Source organism: Scyliorhinus torazame, chromosome 14 (assembly GCF_047496885.1).
Source record: "Scyliorhinus torazame isolate Kashiwa2021f chromosome 14, sScyTor2.1, whole genome shotgun sequence".
NCBI classification, from domain to species: Eukaryota; Metazoa; Chordata; class Chondrichthyes; order Carcharhiniformes; family Scyliorhinidae; genus Scyliorhinus; species Scyliorhinus torazame.
The window spans coordinates 218,106,658-218,121,192 of NC_092720.1; the positions used below are offsets into that span (position 1 = coordinate 218,106,658).

The 14,535-nt window shown below is 53.5% G+C and overlaps 1 long non-coding RNA gene across 1 annotated transcript; it reads left to right on the forward strand.

The window, feature by feature from the left end:
- The first annotated feature begins 265 nt into the window (after positions 1 to 265).
- On the forward strand, positions 266 to 8,761 carry LOC140390514 (uncharacterized). The gene is made up of 3 exons (XR_011934657.1): positions 266 to 330; positions 5,527 to 5,642; positions 7,817 to 8,761. It is a non-coding gene; the product is annotated as an uncharacterized lncRNA (long non-coding RNA).
- The last annotated feature ends 5,774 nt before the right edge of the window (positions 8,762 to 14,535 follow it).

A 14,535-nucleotide genomic window follows, 5' to 3' on the forward strand; every position in this document is an offset into this window, starting at 1 on the left:
CCACCTCCTCCCATCCTCTCTCCAGCCACCCCCACCACCAACAGACCTTCACTCCCATCGCCTGGGTTCAATTATTCCCTGTCGTTCACTCTAACCCTGTTTATTCTCCATTCTGCTCCGGGTTATGTCTCCAGCTCTCAAAGTGGGCGGGACCGAGAGCAGCAAATAACAATAATTCCTTGAGGATTGCAGTGGGCGTCATGAGGGAATTACTGAACTGAATGTGTTCAGCAGCAGAGCAGGGACATTGGAACTGAAAGTGGTTTGAATCAGGAAGTGCTGAGTGTGAACATGGCTTCCAGACAGCAGGAGAAAAGTTTGTCCGAGAAGGTAATTTGTCCCATTTGTCTTGATTTCTTCACTGATCCGGTTTCACTGGAGTGTGGACACAACTTCTGCCGCTCCTGTATCACCCAAAGTTGGGAAAAGGAGAGAAACTCCTGCCCGGGATGTAGACAGGAGTTTCCAGAAAGAAACCTCAGAGCCAATCGGGTCTTAGTGACAGTTGATTAGGATTCAGAAAAGTCACGTTCCTGAGAGAACGCAGAATAAGTCTGGGAAATTTAAGGAGCCTTGGATAACGAGGGATATTGTGAACCTCGTCAAAAAGAAAAGGAGACTTTTGTCTGGTCTAGCAGCGTGGGGACAGTGGAAACTCTTGAGGAGCAGAAAGAATGTAGGAAGGTAGTGAAGTGGGAAATTAGGAGGGCTAGGGGGGGTCATGAAAAGTCCTTGACAAGTAGGGTTAAGGTGAATCCCAAAGCTTTTTATTGATATGTAAAAAGCAAGAGGGTGGCCAGGGAAAGGATTGGACCACTTAAGGACAGTGGGGTAAATCTATGTGTTGAGCCAGAGGAAATGGGCGAGGTACTAAATGAGTAGTTTGCATCGATGTTGACCGAAGAAAAGGGGTTGGATTCTCCATTATTGAGGCTATGTCCCTCACGCCGGTGTAAAAACCGTGGAGTTTTACTCCTGAAATTCCTGCAAAATGTTAAATGAATTCATAGCCCTGCAGGGGGCTAGCAGGGACCCGGAGTGAATCTCGCAGCTTTTGCTGCAGATATGCGCCCCTGCACTTCTGGGTCAGAGGCCGCGCCTGCGCACGGCGGTGACCTCCAGCGGCCGCGCCGTGCTCCATGGCGGACTCGGACTGTGGAGCCATCCCGATGATGCGCCCGAGCCTCAAGCCCCGCACATTAAATTCGCCAGCCGCCTATAGGGCAGCACGGTAGCATTGTGGATAGCACAATTGCTTCAAAGCTCCACGCGAGCATCCCGACCGGCAATAGGTGGTTAGTTCCACGCCGTCGGGAACTCAGCCGGTCGTGAGCGGAAGATTTCTGAGCGGGCCTTTGGCAATGGGCCCCCGGCGGCGTGGCGTACTTCACGATAGTTTTCGGTACCTGGGTATTCAGGTGGCAAGGAGATGGGAGTAGCTCCACAAATTAAATCTGGGCAGGTTAGTTGAACAAATGAAGGAGGACTTCCGGAGGTGGGACATGCTCCGGTTGTCACTGGCGGGGAGGGTACAGACCGTAAAGGTGTCGGTTCTCCCAAGATTTTTGTTAGCTTTTCCGTGTATCCTTATTTTTATTCCAAAGGCCTTTTTTAAGCGGGTGAACTTGGTTTGTGTGGGCGCATAAAACCCAGCGAGTAAAGAAAATGTTGCTGCAGCGGAGCCGAGTGGAGGGAGGGCTGGCACTGCCGAACTTTAGGAACTACTACTGGGCGGTGAATTTAGCCATGATTAGGAAGTGGGTAGTTGGGGAGGGGTCGGTGTGGGAGCGGGTAGAGGCAGCGCCATGAGCCGAGTCAATACGTCCTCATCATGTGCCAGGCTCAGCCTGATACAATTCAAGGTGGTTCACCGGGCACACATGACTGTGGCCCGGATGAGCAGGTTTTTGGGGTAGAGGAAGGTGTGGGCGATGTGCAGGAGGGCCCGCAAATCATGTCCACATGTTAGGGGATTCAGGCCGGGATTTGCAGATGTTTTATTTTTTAAAATTTATGTCATGTCCAGGGCGTTAAAGGTGATTTTTGGAGCGTCGGAAGACACGGGAGAGACGCTGAGGTTTTGGACTTTGCCTCCTTGGTAGCCCGGAGACGGTTATTGCTCGCGTGGAGGGACTCAAAGCCCCTGAAAACAGGCGTATGGGTTAGCGACATGGATGGGTTTCTCAGGTTTGAGAAAATCAAGTTCACCCTGAGAGGATCATCATTAGGATTTGTTCGGAGGTGGCAGCCGTTTATCGACTTCTTGGGGGGGTCAGGGAGCAAGGGGGGGTAGGGGGGAGGGAGTTAGACTATGTCGGTCTAGCTTAGCCAAGAACTGTGGGAGATGGAGGGGTGTGTTGGTGTGTTACGCGTTGAACTATGTTTATGGGCGAACATGCAGGGCGGCATGTGGCGCAGTGGTTAGCACTGGGACTGCGGCGCTGAGGACCCAGGTTTGAATCCCGGCCCTGGGTCACTGTCTGTGTGGAGTTTGCACATTCTCCCCGTGTCTGCGTGGGCTTCTCCCCCACAGCCCAAAAATGTGCAGGTTGGGTGGATTGGCCACGCTAAATTGCCCCTTAATTGGAAAATAAAATAATTGAGGACTCTAAAATTTAAAAAAATATCTGCACTTGTGTCTTTTGTTGTTTTAAAACCATAAATGCCTCAATAAAATGTTTTATAACAAAACAAAAGGCATCTTGACAAGCACATGGATAGGATGGGTATAGAGGGATACGGCACAAGGAAGTGCTGAGGGTTTTGGCAAAGGTTGGCATCATGACAGGTACAGGCTTGGAGGGCCGAAGGGCCTGTTCCTGTGCTGTATTGTTCTTTGTTGAATCTGTCTGAGAAAGCTCGAAAATTAAAGCTGAATGGGAAAGAGAAGGAAAGTAAACTTCACTGTGAGGAACACCAGGAAGAACTGAAGCTGTTTTGAGAAACTGACAGGAAATTGATGTGGGATTTCCGGGAACACTTGATTCCTGTCGACATGCCCTTCTGTTTCTTTCCCCCTCATGTTCTTATCTAGTTTCTCATTAAATATATCTTTACCCTTCACCCCAAACACACTGTGTGATCCTGAGGTCGACACTGTCATCACTCTCTCAGTAAAGACGCTTCTCCTGAACTCCCTATTGGATATATTTGTAACTACATTGGGCTGAATTCTCTGTTCGTGAGGCTAAGTGTTGACTCTGGGGCAGGATTCGTGGAGTTCCACAACAGCAAAACTGGCGCCGCATCTGTAGCGATTCAGCGACTGTTGAGGGATTAGCACCGACGCCACGTGGAACACAATCGATTCCAATGAGAAACGGTGCTGGATTCGCCAGGCCTGAGATTGACACTCAGGAGGCTGACAAGCTGCAGCTACATAGACACTCCTCCAAGAGTGAGGAGATTGGTCTGTATGATCCACAGTTTTCCGGGTCCTTGTCCTGCTTCAAAATGAGAGAGACCGACGCCTGCGACAACGTCGGGGGGAGCACTCCTAACTCCTTTGCTTCATTAAATGCCCTTACCAACAGTGACCCCAGCACCCCGCAAAACTTCTTATAGAATTCCACCGGGTATCCTTCCGGTCACTGGGCCTTAGCCGATTGCATTGCCTCTCGCCCCTCCATTACCTCCCCAAGCCCAATTGAGGCCCCCAGGCCCTTGACCAGCTCCCCGTCCTCCCAAAAATTGCCTCAGCCCCTCTTCTCCGGCTGAGGGTTCTGATTTATACACCTTGCTGTAGAAATCTCAAAACACTCCATTCACCCCGCCTGATCCAAGACCACCTTCCCCCCCCCGTATCTCTCACTTTCCCCATCTCTCTCGCCGCCTCCTGCTTCCACAACTGATGCACGAGCATCCTGCTCGCTAATTCCCCTCTCACCCTCCTCAGCTGTCCCACCGCCTTGCCCGTGGATAGAAGACCAAATTCCAATTGTAGCCTCTGGCGTTCCTTCAAAAGCCCTTCCTCTGAGCTCTCTGCGAACATTCTGTCCACCTTTGGATTTCTCCCACCAGCCTCTCTATCTCCCCCCTGCTCCGCCTTCTCCTGGTGTGCCTGAATAGAAATTAATTCCCCCCCGATAACTTCCTCCAGCGCCTCCCAGACCATACCCGCCGACACCTCACCCGTATCGTTGATGTTTATCTACCCCCGGATTGCCTTCCTCACCCGCCCACACACCTCCTCCTCCGCCCCGCTCCCCTCCCCCCGCTCCCCTCCCCCCCGCTCCCCTCCCCCCTGCTCAAACATTAGTGCAAACAATCAATAGGAACAGAACAAAGAAACCAGCCGCCCTCATCCCTTGACAAAGAACAAAAAAGAAAAAAACAGAACTGAAGCTAAAAACCAAGGGAAAACAGGAATGGTCCCGAACAAAAGTCCTTCCACCAGAGTTCAAGGTCTACCTTCTCCTGCCAGTCCATTGTCTGTCATAAACACCGCTGCCTCTTCCAAAGATCCAAAATATAGTTCCCGGCCCCATAGGTCACCCATAGGCGTGCCGGGTACAATAGTCCAAACTTCACCCCCTCCTTGTAGAGGGACGCCTTGACCTTATTGAAACTTGCCCTCTTCTTGGCCAGCTCTGCATTCAGGTCCTGGTACACGCGAATCTCACTGCCCTCCCAGGCGCAGCGCCTCGCCTGCCTGGTCCACCTCATGATTCGCTCCTTACCAAGGAACCGGTGCAGCCGCACCACCATCGCCCTCGGCGGCTCGTTCCCCCCGGAGCCTCCTCATCAACGCCCTGTGAGCTCGGTCCACTTCCAACGGCCGGTCAAACGCACCTTCACCAAGCAGCTTCTCGAGCATCTTCCCTGTGGACGTGCCAGCATCGGCCCCTTCGCACGTCTCCGGCAGAACCATGATCCCAATATTCTGCCTGCGTGACCGGTTCTCCACCTCCTCCACCTTCTCCTCCAACTGCTTCTGGTGGTCCCACATCAGCCCCATCTCCACTGCCATCGAGGTGACCTGGTCGTCGAGCTCCCCCGCCAACTCCTCCAACGTCTGGATTGCCCGACCCTGAGCTGCCAGTCTCGTCTCCACGCGGTCAACCACCGCCTTGATCGAGTCCACCGCCTGGACCAGGTCCTCCAGACTCTCCTTTTGATGCTGGGTGAACTCCTCATTCAAGAAACTCACCAGCTGCTCCGTCGACCACTGAGCCGGCAAGGCCGCTTCCTGCCCCCTTGCCATCTCCACGTGCATTTGCATCTCCACACCCACTTCGATCAACTTGTTCCTTCTTTTTCGGGCACTTCTGGTCCTTAGCTCCATAAACTAGAGGTCAATCTCCTCGACTCACACTCCTAAACCTTTTTCCGCCTCCCTTCCACTTGAAAACCGGGGGAAAAGCCCAAAAAAGACCGCCACGAGCGGGAGCTCCCAAATGTGCGACCACTCACTCCATGGCTGTCACCGGAAGACCGGTAGGTCATGAACTTTACTGAAACTCAGTGCAAGTTGGGAAAATTACTCAGCAAAGTGTTTATGGTCAATTTGTAATCAACTATTTACAGGATTCACAATCGGGGTAAAAAGCTGTCAGGAGCAGATGGTGTCCTGTCCATCGGAAGATTCAACAGCCCTTTCCCGTTCCCAGTGTGGAGAGAAATGCTGGATGTCATTAACCCTGGTAAAACTCAGATAAGTTCCTCTGTCCTGATTTATATCTTGGGCTGGATTCTCCGCCGTCAGGATTCTCCATTTTGCCGGCAGCCCGGAGGTTTCCCGATGGTGTGGGGCTGCCCCACAATGGGGAACCCCATTGACCAGCCTGCGGGACGGAGAATCCCGCCGGCGGGGGGGAACCTGAATCCGGTGCGGCGGGACGGAGAGTCCCGCCGGCGGGGTGAACCTGAATCCGGTGCGGCGGGACGGAGAATCCCGCCGGCAGGGTGAACCTGAATCCGGTGCGGCGGGACAGAGAATCCCGCCGGCGGGGTGAACCTGAAATCCGGGGCGGCCGGACGGAGAATCCCGCCGGCGGGGTGAACCTGAAATCCGGGGCGGCCGGACGGAGAATCCCACCGGCGGGGTGAACCTGAAATCCGGCGCGGCGGGACGGAGAATCCCGCCGGCGGGGTGAACCTGAAATCTGGGGCGTCATTCTCCGCCGGCAGGAGTCTCCATTTTGCCGGCGCCCGGGGGTTTCCCGACGGCGTGGGGCTGCCCCACAATGGGAAACCCCATTGACCGGCCGGTGTTACGGAGACTCCCGCTGGCCGGTCGGGGCAGAAATGTGGCGGGGCGGGTAGGAGAATTTCGCCCCTGGTGCGGCGGGACGGAGAATCCCGCCGGTGGGGTGAACCTGAAATCCGGTGCGGCGGGACGGAGAATCTCGCCGGCGGGGGTGAACCTGAAATCCGGGTCGCGATTCTCCGACCCCCCCGTCGGGTCGGTGAATTGCCGGGGGCTGGCGTGAATCCCGCCCCCCGCCGGTTGCCGAATTCTCCGGTACCGGATAGTCGGTGGGCGCGGGAATCGCGCCGCGCCAGTTGGCGCCCCCCCCCCCCCCTGGCGATTCTCCGGCCCAAATGGGCCGAAGTCCCACTGCTAGAATGCCTGTCCCGCCGGCGTGGATGAAACACCTCTCTTACCGGCGGGACATGGCGGCGCGGGCGGGCTCCGGCGTCCTGGGGGTCGCGGGGCGATCTGGCTCACGGTGGCCTGGCCCGCGATCGGGGCCCACCGATCTGCGGGCGGGCCTGTGCCGTGGGGGCACTCTTTTCCTTCTGCCTTCGCCACGTTGTCCATCATGGCAGAGGCGGAAGAGACTCCCTCCACTGCGCATGCGCGGGTATGCCGTGAGCGGCCGCTGACGCTCACGCGCATGCGCCACCTGGCACTGTCATTTCCGCGTCAGCTGGCGGTGCACCAAAGGCCTTTCCCGCCAGCTGGCGGGATGGAAATCAGTCCGGCGCGGGCCTAGCCCCTCAATGTTAGGGCTCGGCCGCTCAAGGGGCGGAGGATTCTGCACCTTTGGGGCGGCGCGATGCCGGTCTGATTCACGCCGTTTTTGGCACCGGTCGGCGGACATCGCGCCGATTGCGGAGAATCCCGCCCCCGGTGCGACGGGACGGAGAATCCCGCCGGCGGGGTGAACCTGAAATCCGGTGCGGCGCGACGGAGAATCCCGCTCCTTATATTTGATATATAAATATCAAAGAGAGTTTATGTTTAAATGCTTTGTTATAAAGAAATGATGATAAAAATGGTCCTGATTGGAATTAAAGTCTGATTCATGCATCTAATCCACTTTCTAAAAATCATTCTCAGCTCGGTCAGCTGAAACTGTCGGCTCCCTAAACATCACCAACACAGGAACTCTCAGATGAAGCTCTGTCTCCAGAACCCATCGATACTTTACAAACTTCAGCAAGTGGAAACTCCGCCATTCCCAGCTGAACCTTTACTCCTCTACAATCCTCATCCTCCTGATACATCTCCACCTTGTGGACCAGACTCGTGTCCATGACCAAGGTTGGGACAGGAAGCCAGGGAATGAGGCTTTGTCTGCCTGTTGAGGGAGGAGGATATTGCGTCTCATTCGTCTGATCCCAAGCGAAGCTCTGCCCTCTGATCCCAAGCGAGGCTCTGCCCTCTGATCCCAAGCGAGGCTCTGCCCTCTGATCCCAAGCAAGGCTCTGCCCTCTGATCCCAAGTGAGGATCTGCCCTCTGATCCCAAGCGAGGCTCTGCCCTCTGATCCCAAGCGAGGCTCTGCCTCTGATCCTCAGTGAGACGTCCCCTTTGACCCTCGACAAACACCCTGATCCCTGTATCTCTAATTTTCTGTTTTTTCTCCCAGTCTCTCTGACCCTGGATGTGGAAACAGCGAATCTCTGGCTCGAGGTGTCTGAGGATCTGAAGAGTTTGAGATGGATTGGTCCCGGAAGGAGCCCTCCTGACACCAGGAAGAGGTTTACACACTGGCCCTGTGTGCTGGGATCAGAGGGATTCACATCGGGGAGACATTACTGGGAGGTGGAGGTGACGGGGAATCGGGGCTGGACTCTGGGAGTAGCCGCAGAGTCTGTGGAGAGGAAGGACCCGGTCAGTCTGATCCCAAGGACTGGATTCTGGACCATTGCACGGTTTGGTAAACACTTTAATATAATGTCCTCTTCTCGATCCCCTCTCCGTGTCGGTCAGATCCCCGGGAAGGTGGGAGTTTCTCTCAATTATGGGTCTGGGACAGTTTCATTTTACAACGTGGACACCAAGTCCCATCTCCACACCTTCACTGGGAATAAATTCAGAAAAAAACTTTATCCTTTCTTTGAAACTTGTGATGGGAACCAGTTACTGAGAATCTGCTCCGGTTCTGATCTGGATCTGGAAGAGGGGCGGGTCCTCGGAATGGGAACATCATCATTGACGTCACAATGACTTGACCCCGTGATTAGTGTCGGGACTGCATGGTGGCATAGTGGTTAGCACTGCTGCCTCACAGCACCAGGGACCCAGGGTGCCTGTCTGTGTGGAGTTTGCACAATCTTCCCGTATCTGTGTGGGTTTCCTCTGGGTGTTCCAGTTTCCTCCCACAGTCCAAAGATGTGAGGATTAGGTGGACTGACCACGCAAAATTGTCCCTTAGTGTGCAAAAAGTTAGGAGTGCTGAAGGAAATAGACTGGGGTTTGAGCCTCGGTAGGATACTCCTTCAGAGGGTCGGTGCAGAGTCAATGGCAGAATGGCCTCCTTCTGCACTGGAGGGATTCTATGGTTCTCTGGCAGAGGTTAGGGGTCGGGGTCAGAAACAATCAATGACAACAGGTTGTCACGAAATGTATCATTTAATTTCCAAATTGTAAAATCCCAATCAGACTGTAAATAAAAACAACACAAATAGAAATGTCAGAGGATTAAAATAAAAAGTAAATTATATATCTTGTCTCTCTCCTTCCTTCATTACTCCCTGCTTCAGTCAGTCAAACAGCCCACCCCAGTCCCATCCTCCAGCTTCAAATTCCTCGATGTGGACATCACCAACAATCTGCCCTGGTCCACCCACATCAACGCTACGACCAAGAAAGCACAACAGCACCTGTGCGTCCTCAGGAAACTAAGGTAATTTGGCCACATTGAGTCTCATCAATTCTCACTGATGCCCCATATAAAGCATCCTATCTGGTTGCCTCACAGCCTGGTATGGCAACTGCTTCCCAGTCTGAAGCTGGGATTTCTTCTGTGTTTCCATTTCTCACTCTGCTCCCGCACTTGACTCCAGCGCCTATTTTGTGACCGGTGATTACAGTGAAAATTGAGCCCAAAGTGTTGAAATTTTCCTTGCAGTTCATTGTAGTGCCAATTTTAACCAGAAGATGGTGATGTCCGTCACCATCACCAGGTTCCCATACCTGCCTCCCCGAACAGGCGCCAGAATGTGGCGACTAGGGGCTTTTCACAGTAACTTCATTTGAAGCCTACTTGTGACAATAAGCGATTTTCAGGTCGAGCTGTACAAAGATCAGTAAAGTTTTACAGCGCAGTATCGCCACCTGCTGCTGGAAAGCTGGTACTGGCAGGAATACCAAAAACACAAAATGCTCAAACACTCGCTGATCAGACAATTCAGGACCTTTCTTCACAACTGAAAGAGAATTGGATCAGAAACGAAGGAGGGAAAATAAACATGAGCCTGGACTTCCCACTTCCATGTTCCTGTCACACACCAAGTCCCTATTGGGAAATTCCACACTGTCGGTCTGGACAATGTTCAGAAAAGGCCAGGTTGGGAAGTGAAATTTCCCAGTTTGGGATCTTGCTGTGTGTCAGGTGGTGAATTCACAAATCTGGGCCTGTATTCCGAGTCAGAGAGGAGATTAATTGGTGGAAAAGATTAAAAATCACTGAAGTGGGTGTGAAGACATGAAATGTATTTCTGGGGCTTGTCTGGGAGATACTTTGGTCAAAAGTAAGTGGAGACGTTGTTACTGGATTATCCTGGGCTGATTGAGGAGGAGTTGGGGGTGATTGAGGAAGAGTTCATAGAATTTACAGTGCAGAAGGAGGCCACTTGGCCCATCGTGTCTGCATCGGCCCTTACAAAGAGCACCCTACTCAAGCCCACATATCTACCCTTTCCCCGTAACCCCCACTTCACCTTTTTGGACACTAAGGGCAATTTGGCATGGCCAATCCACCTAACCCACACATCTTTGGACTGTGGGAGGAAACCGGAGCACCCGGAGGAAACCCATGCAGACACAAGGAGGACGTGCAGACTCCTCACAGACAGTGACCCAGCTGGGAATCGAACCTAGGACCCTGGAGCTGTGAAGCAATTGCGCTAACCACTATGCTACCATGCTGCCCTTGTTTCACTTGAGGGATTTTCTTTGCAATGAGATTCTGGATCTTAAAGAAGGAATTAAAAAGTGAGCCCCGGTAAAAAGCTGATCAATTCCTCCAATGTTAGCAGTTGGGGTGATTGAGGAGGATTTGGGGGTGATTGAGGAGGAGTAGGGGGTGATTGAGGAGTTGGGGGTGATTAATGAGGAATTGGGGTGATTGAGGAGTTGGGGGTGATTGAGGAGCAGTTGGGGATGATTGAGCAGGAGTTGGGGGTGATTGAGGAGGAGTTGGGGGTGATTGAGGAGGAGATGGGAGTGATTGAGGAGGAGTTGGGGGTGATTGAGGAGGGGTTGAGAGTGATTGAGGGGGAGTTGGGGGTGATTGAGGAGGAGTTGAGAGTGATTGAGGGGGAGTTGGGGTGAGTGAGGAGGAGTTGGGGGTGATTGAGGAGGAGTTGGGGGTGATTGAGGAGGAGTTGGGAGTGATTGAGGAGTTGGGGGTGATTGATGAGGAATTGGGGTGATTGAGGAGGAATTGGGGTGATTGAGGAGGAGTTGGGGTGATTGAGGAGGAGTTGGGGGTGATTGAGGAGTGAATCAGTGAGTCACCGAGGGAATGGTCCCTTCTGAATGCTGAAAGGGGAGGGGAAGGTGTGTTTGGTGATGGTCCCACACTGGAGGTGGTGAAAAAGATGGAGGATCTGTTGAAAGTGGAGGCTGATGGGTTGGAAGGTGAGGACAAGGAGAATCCGATCACGGTTCTGAAAGGCAAAGAGTGAGAGCAGAAATTCAGGAAATGGTTCTCTGATGGTCAAGATGTGGGGCTTGGTTCACCCAGGGAATTCTCAGTTGAGGAAAAAGGAGGAAATATTGAGCATTTCTTCCGAATTTTGGGGGATATTCAGTGGCTGAGATTCTGATCCGGTTCCGATCCGGCTCTGTAAACGGGACAGGGTCTCAGTTTAACTGATCTCCAGCTGCTGGGAAAGTGAGAAGTTTAAATGTGAGAGTAATTGGCTGTAATTCTGTAAAGGGGGAAAATGGAGCATTTCCCTGGAGTCTGTGAATATGGTCATTGTCAGAGCTCAACTTTCACATTGGGAATAATTGCTTCACTTGAGGGATTTTATTCTCAATGAGATTCTTCATCTGAAAGAAGGAATTAAAAAGTGAGGCCTGGTAAAAATCTGGTCAATTCCTCCAATGTTAGCAGCAGTCAGCAGCCCCACAAGCAAGTGGCAGCTTCCAAATGCATCAGGTCAGCTGCTGCCTCCAGAGGCAGTTCCCAGAGACACTGAAACATCCAACTCAGTCCCCAGGCTGGAAACCTGAGTGGAAAATGCTGCAAATACACAGCTCGCTGCCCAGCTGTGGGGAGAGAGAGAAGCCAGGTTAACATTGCGGCTCTAAAGCCTGTGTGTGAACTGGGAAGTGAAAGATGAGCGAGGATCAGTGTGGGTCTGGGGGGGAGAGAAGGAGGGGGAGTGAAGAGACAAATAGATGGGCGATTGTGGAGAGGGAGTGAGTGGGTAGAGTGATCCTCCAATCACAGCCTCTGTCTCTCCGTGCCACTGACTGATCCTCCAATCACAACCTCTGTCTCTCCCGGGCCGCTGACTGATCCTCCAATCACACCCTCTGTTTCTCCGGCTCGCTGACTGATCCTCCAATCACAGCCTCTGTCTCTCCGTGCCGCTAACTGATCCTCCAATCACAACCTCTGTCTCTCCCGGGCCGCTGACTGATCCTCCAATCGCAGCCTCTGTCTCTCCCACTCTCTCCAGCCGCTCCGCTCGCGCTGTGACCGTTGGGCTTTGAGCGCTGAGCTGGCGCACGCGCGCTGGCTCGCGGCCGCTCTCCAGCCGCCTTCACTCACTCTGCAGCGGGGCGGCGCGCGCGCTCCTCTGCTCGGCAGTTAAACACCGTTAAAATCAGAGCCACCTGGTCAGAAAAGGGGCGGCGGGGAAATGGAGAAGCGCAGGTGGGGCGGCTGCACAGGGAGAGCTGCAGCTTCACCCCCCTCACTCTGTCATATTTCACTCACATCCTTCAGGGAAATGTCTGCATCCACAAACAAAACTCCCCGGCAGCCCTTTGCCGTCACTCCCACATTCATTGACATTCAAACTGCTGCCACCCCCGCGGGAGGGGGGAGCGGGGCGGGCGGGACGGACAATTTAATGGACCATTAAAAGTTGTTGGGTGAGAAAGTGTCATTGAGATCTCTGCCCATCACATCCACCTCCCAGCACTTTGCTGATTATTCAGAGCAGACGGATGGGGCGGCAATGAGCAAATTGCATTTTGTCCCTTTCACTTTTCACTCTGTCTTTACTCTCCTGTTGTATAACTCTATTTATTGGCGGGATATTTAGTTCTGGTTAGTCCAGTTGCTTCTCCGCTCTCCTTCACTCTTTCCTTTATACTTACACTTCATTTACATTTCATTTGTCACAGATCCTTCCCCCAGGTGAAGCCAGTTGAATGTTTCCAGGTTCCATTCACCGGCTCCATTCAAGGAAGAAAATTCTGTGCACAGCAAGGTTGGGGCAGGAAGCCTGGGAATGAGGCTTTGTCTGCCTGTTGAGGGAGGAGGAGAGCTGAGGGCGATGGAGTCAGCTGCTGTTCACTGTGGGCCTGGGGAACAAGCCCTGGATTGCAATCCATTTCCTCAAAGTGTCAGCAAAGCCCATTTTCTCAATTGCCTTGAGGAAACATTGCACTCACTCCAGATGAATATCTTTTATACATCCAGGGAGAGGATTCAGGTAGAGGTTTGTCTGTGGAGGATCACAATGAATAACCACCTCCACATGTGGTCTCACATCAAATATTACTTGTTTCCGGAGCAGAATGGAAATATCCCGGTGTTGGGATCTGGATCTAAATTTCCCAGTCAATATTGAAGAAGAGATGAGTTTATTTGATGATGTCACTCACACACAGTCCAACAGAATGAGTTTCCTCCCCTCAGGGCAAATCCTTTTGATGTTGAGCAACAGGAAATCAAATCAGAAATAGTGAAATCGAGGAGAGAATCTTCCCCACCCCCAGTGATTCTCCCCCTGATCCCCAGTGAGTCTCTCCCCCCCAATCCCCAGTGAGTCTCCCCCAATCCCCAGTGAGTCTCCCCCCCGATCCCCAGTGAGTCTCTCCCCCCCCCGTTCCCCAGTGAGACTCCCCCAATCCCAGTGAGTCTCTCCCCCCGATCCCCAGTGAGTCTCTCCCCCCGATCCCCAGTGAGTCTCTCCCCCGATCCCCAGTCAGTCTCTCCCCGATCCCCAGTGAGTCTCTCCACCCCGATCCCCAGTGAGTCTCTCCCCCCCGATCCCCAGTGAGTCTCTCCCCCCGATCCCCAGTGAGTCTCTCCCCCCGATCCCCAGTGAGTCTCTGCTCGATCCCGAGTGAGTCTCTCCCCCAATCCCTAGTGAGTCTCTCCCCCGATCCCCAGTGAGTCTCTCCCCGATCCCCAGTGAGTCTCCCCCCCCGATCCCCAGTGACTCTCTCTCCCCGATCCCCAGTGAGTCTCTTGCCTGATCCCGTGAGTCTCTCCCCCGATCCCCAATGAGTCTCCCCCCGATCCCCAGTGAGTCTCCCCCCCGATCCCCAGTGAGTCTCCCCCTGATCCCCAGTGAGTCTCTCCCCCCGATCCCCAGTGAGTCTCTCCCCCCGATCCCCAGTGAGTCTCTCCCCCTGATCCCCAGTGAGTCTCTCCCCCGATCCACAGTGAGTCTCTCCCCCCGATCCCCAGTGAGTCTCTCCCCTCGATCCCCAGTGAGTCTCTCTCCCCGAACCCCAGTGAGTCTCTCCCCCCGATCCCCAGTGAGTCTCTCTCCCCCGATCCCCAGTGAGTCTCTCTAATTTTCTGTTTTTTCTCCCAATCTCTGTGACTCTGGATGTGGAAACAGCGAATCCCTGGCTCGAGGTGTCTGAAGATCTGAAGAGATTGAGATGGACCCGGACTTGGAGCAGTCTCCCTGACACCAGGAAGAGGTTTACACACTGGCTCTGTGTGCAGGGCTCAGAGGGATTCACATCGGGGAGACATTACTGGGAGGTGGAGGTGACGGGGAATCGGGGCGGGAGACTGGGAGTAGCCGCAGAGTCTGTGTAGAGGAAGGACTGGGTCAGTCTGAGCCCAGAGACTGGATTCTGGACCATTGAGCTGTACAAAGATCAATAACGTTTACAGCACAGTATCGCCACCTGCTGCTGGATACCTGGTCCTAGCAG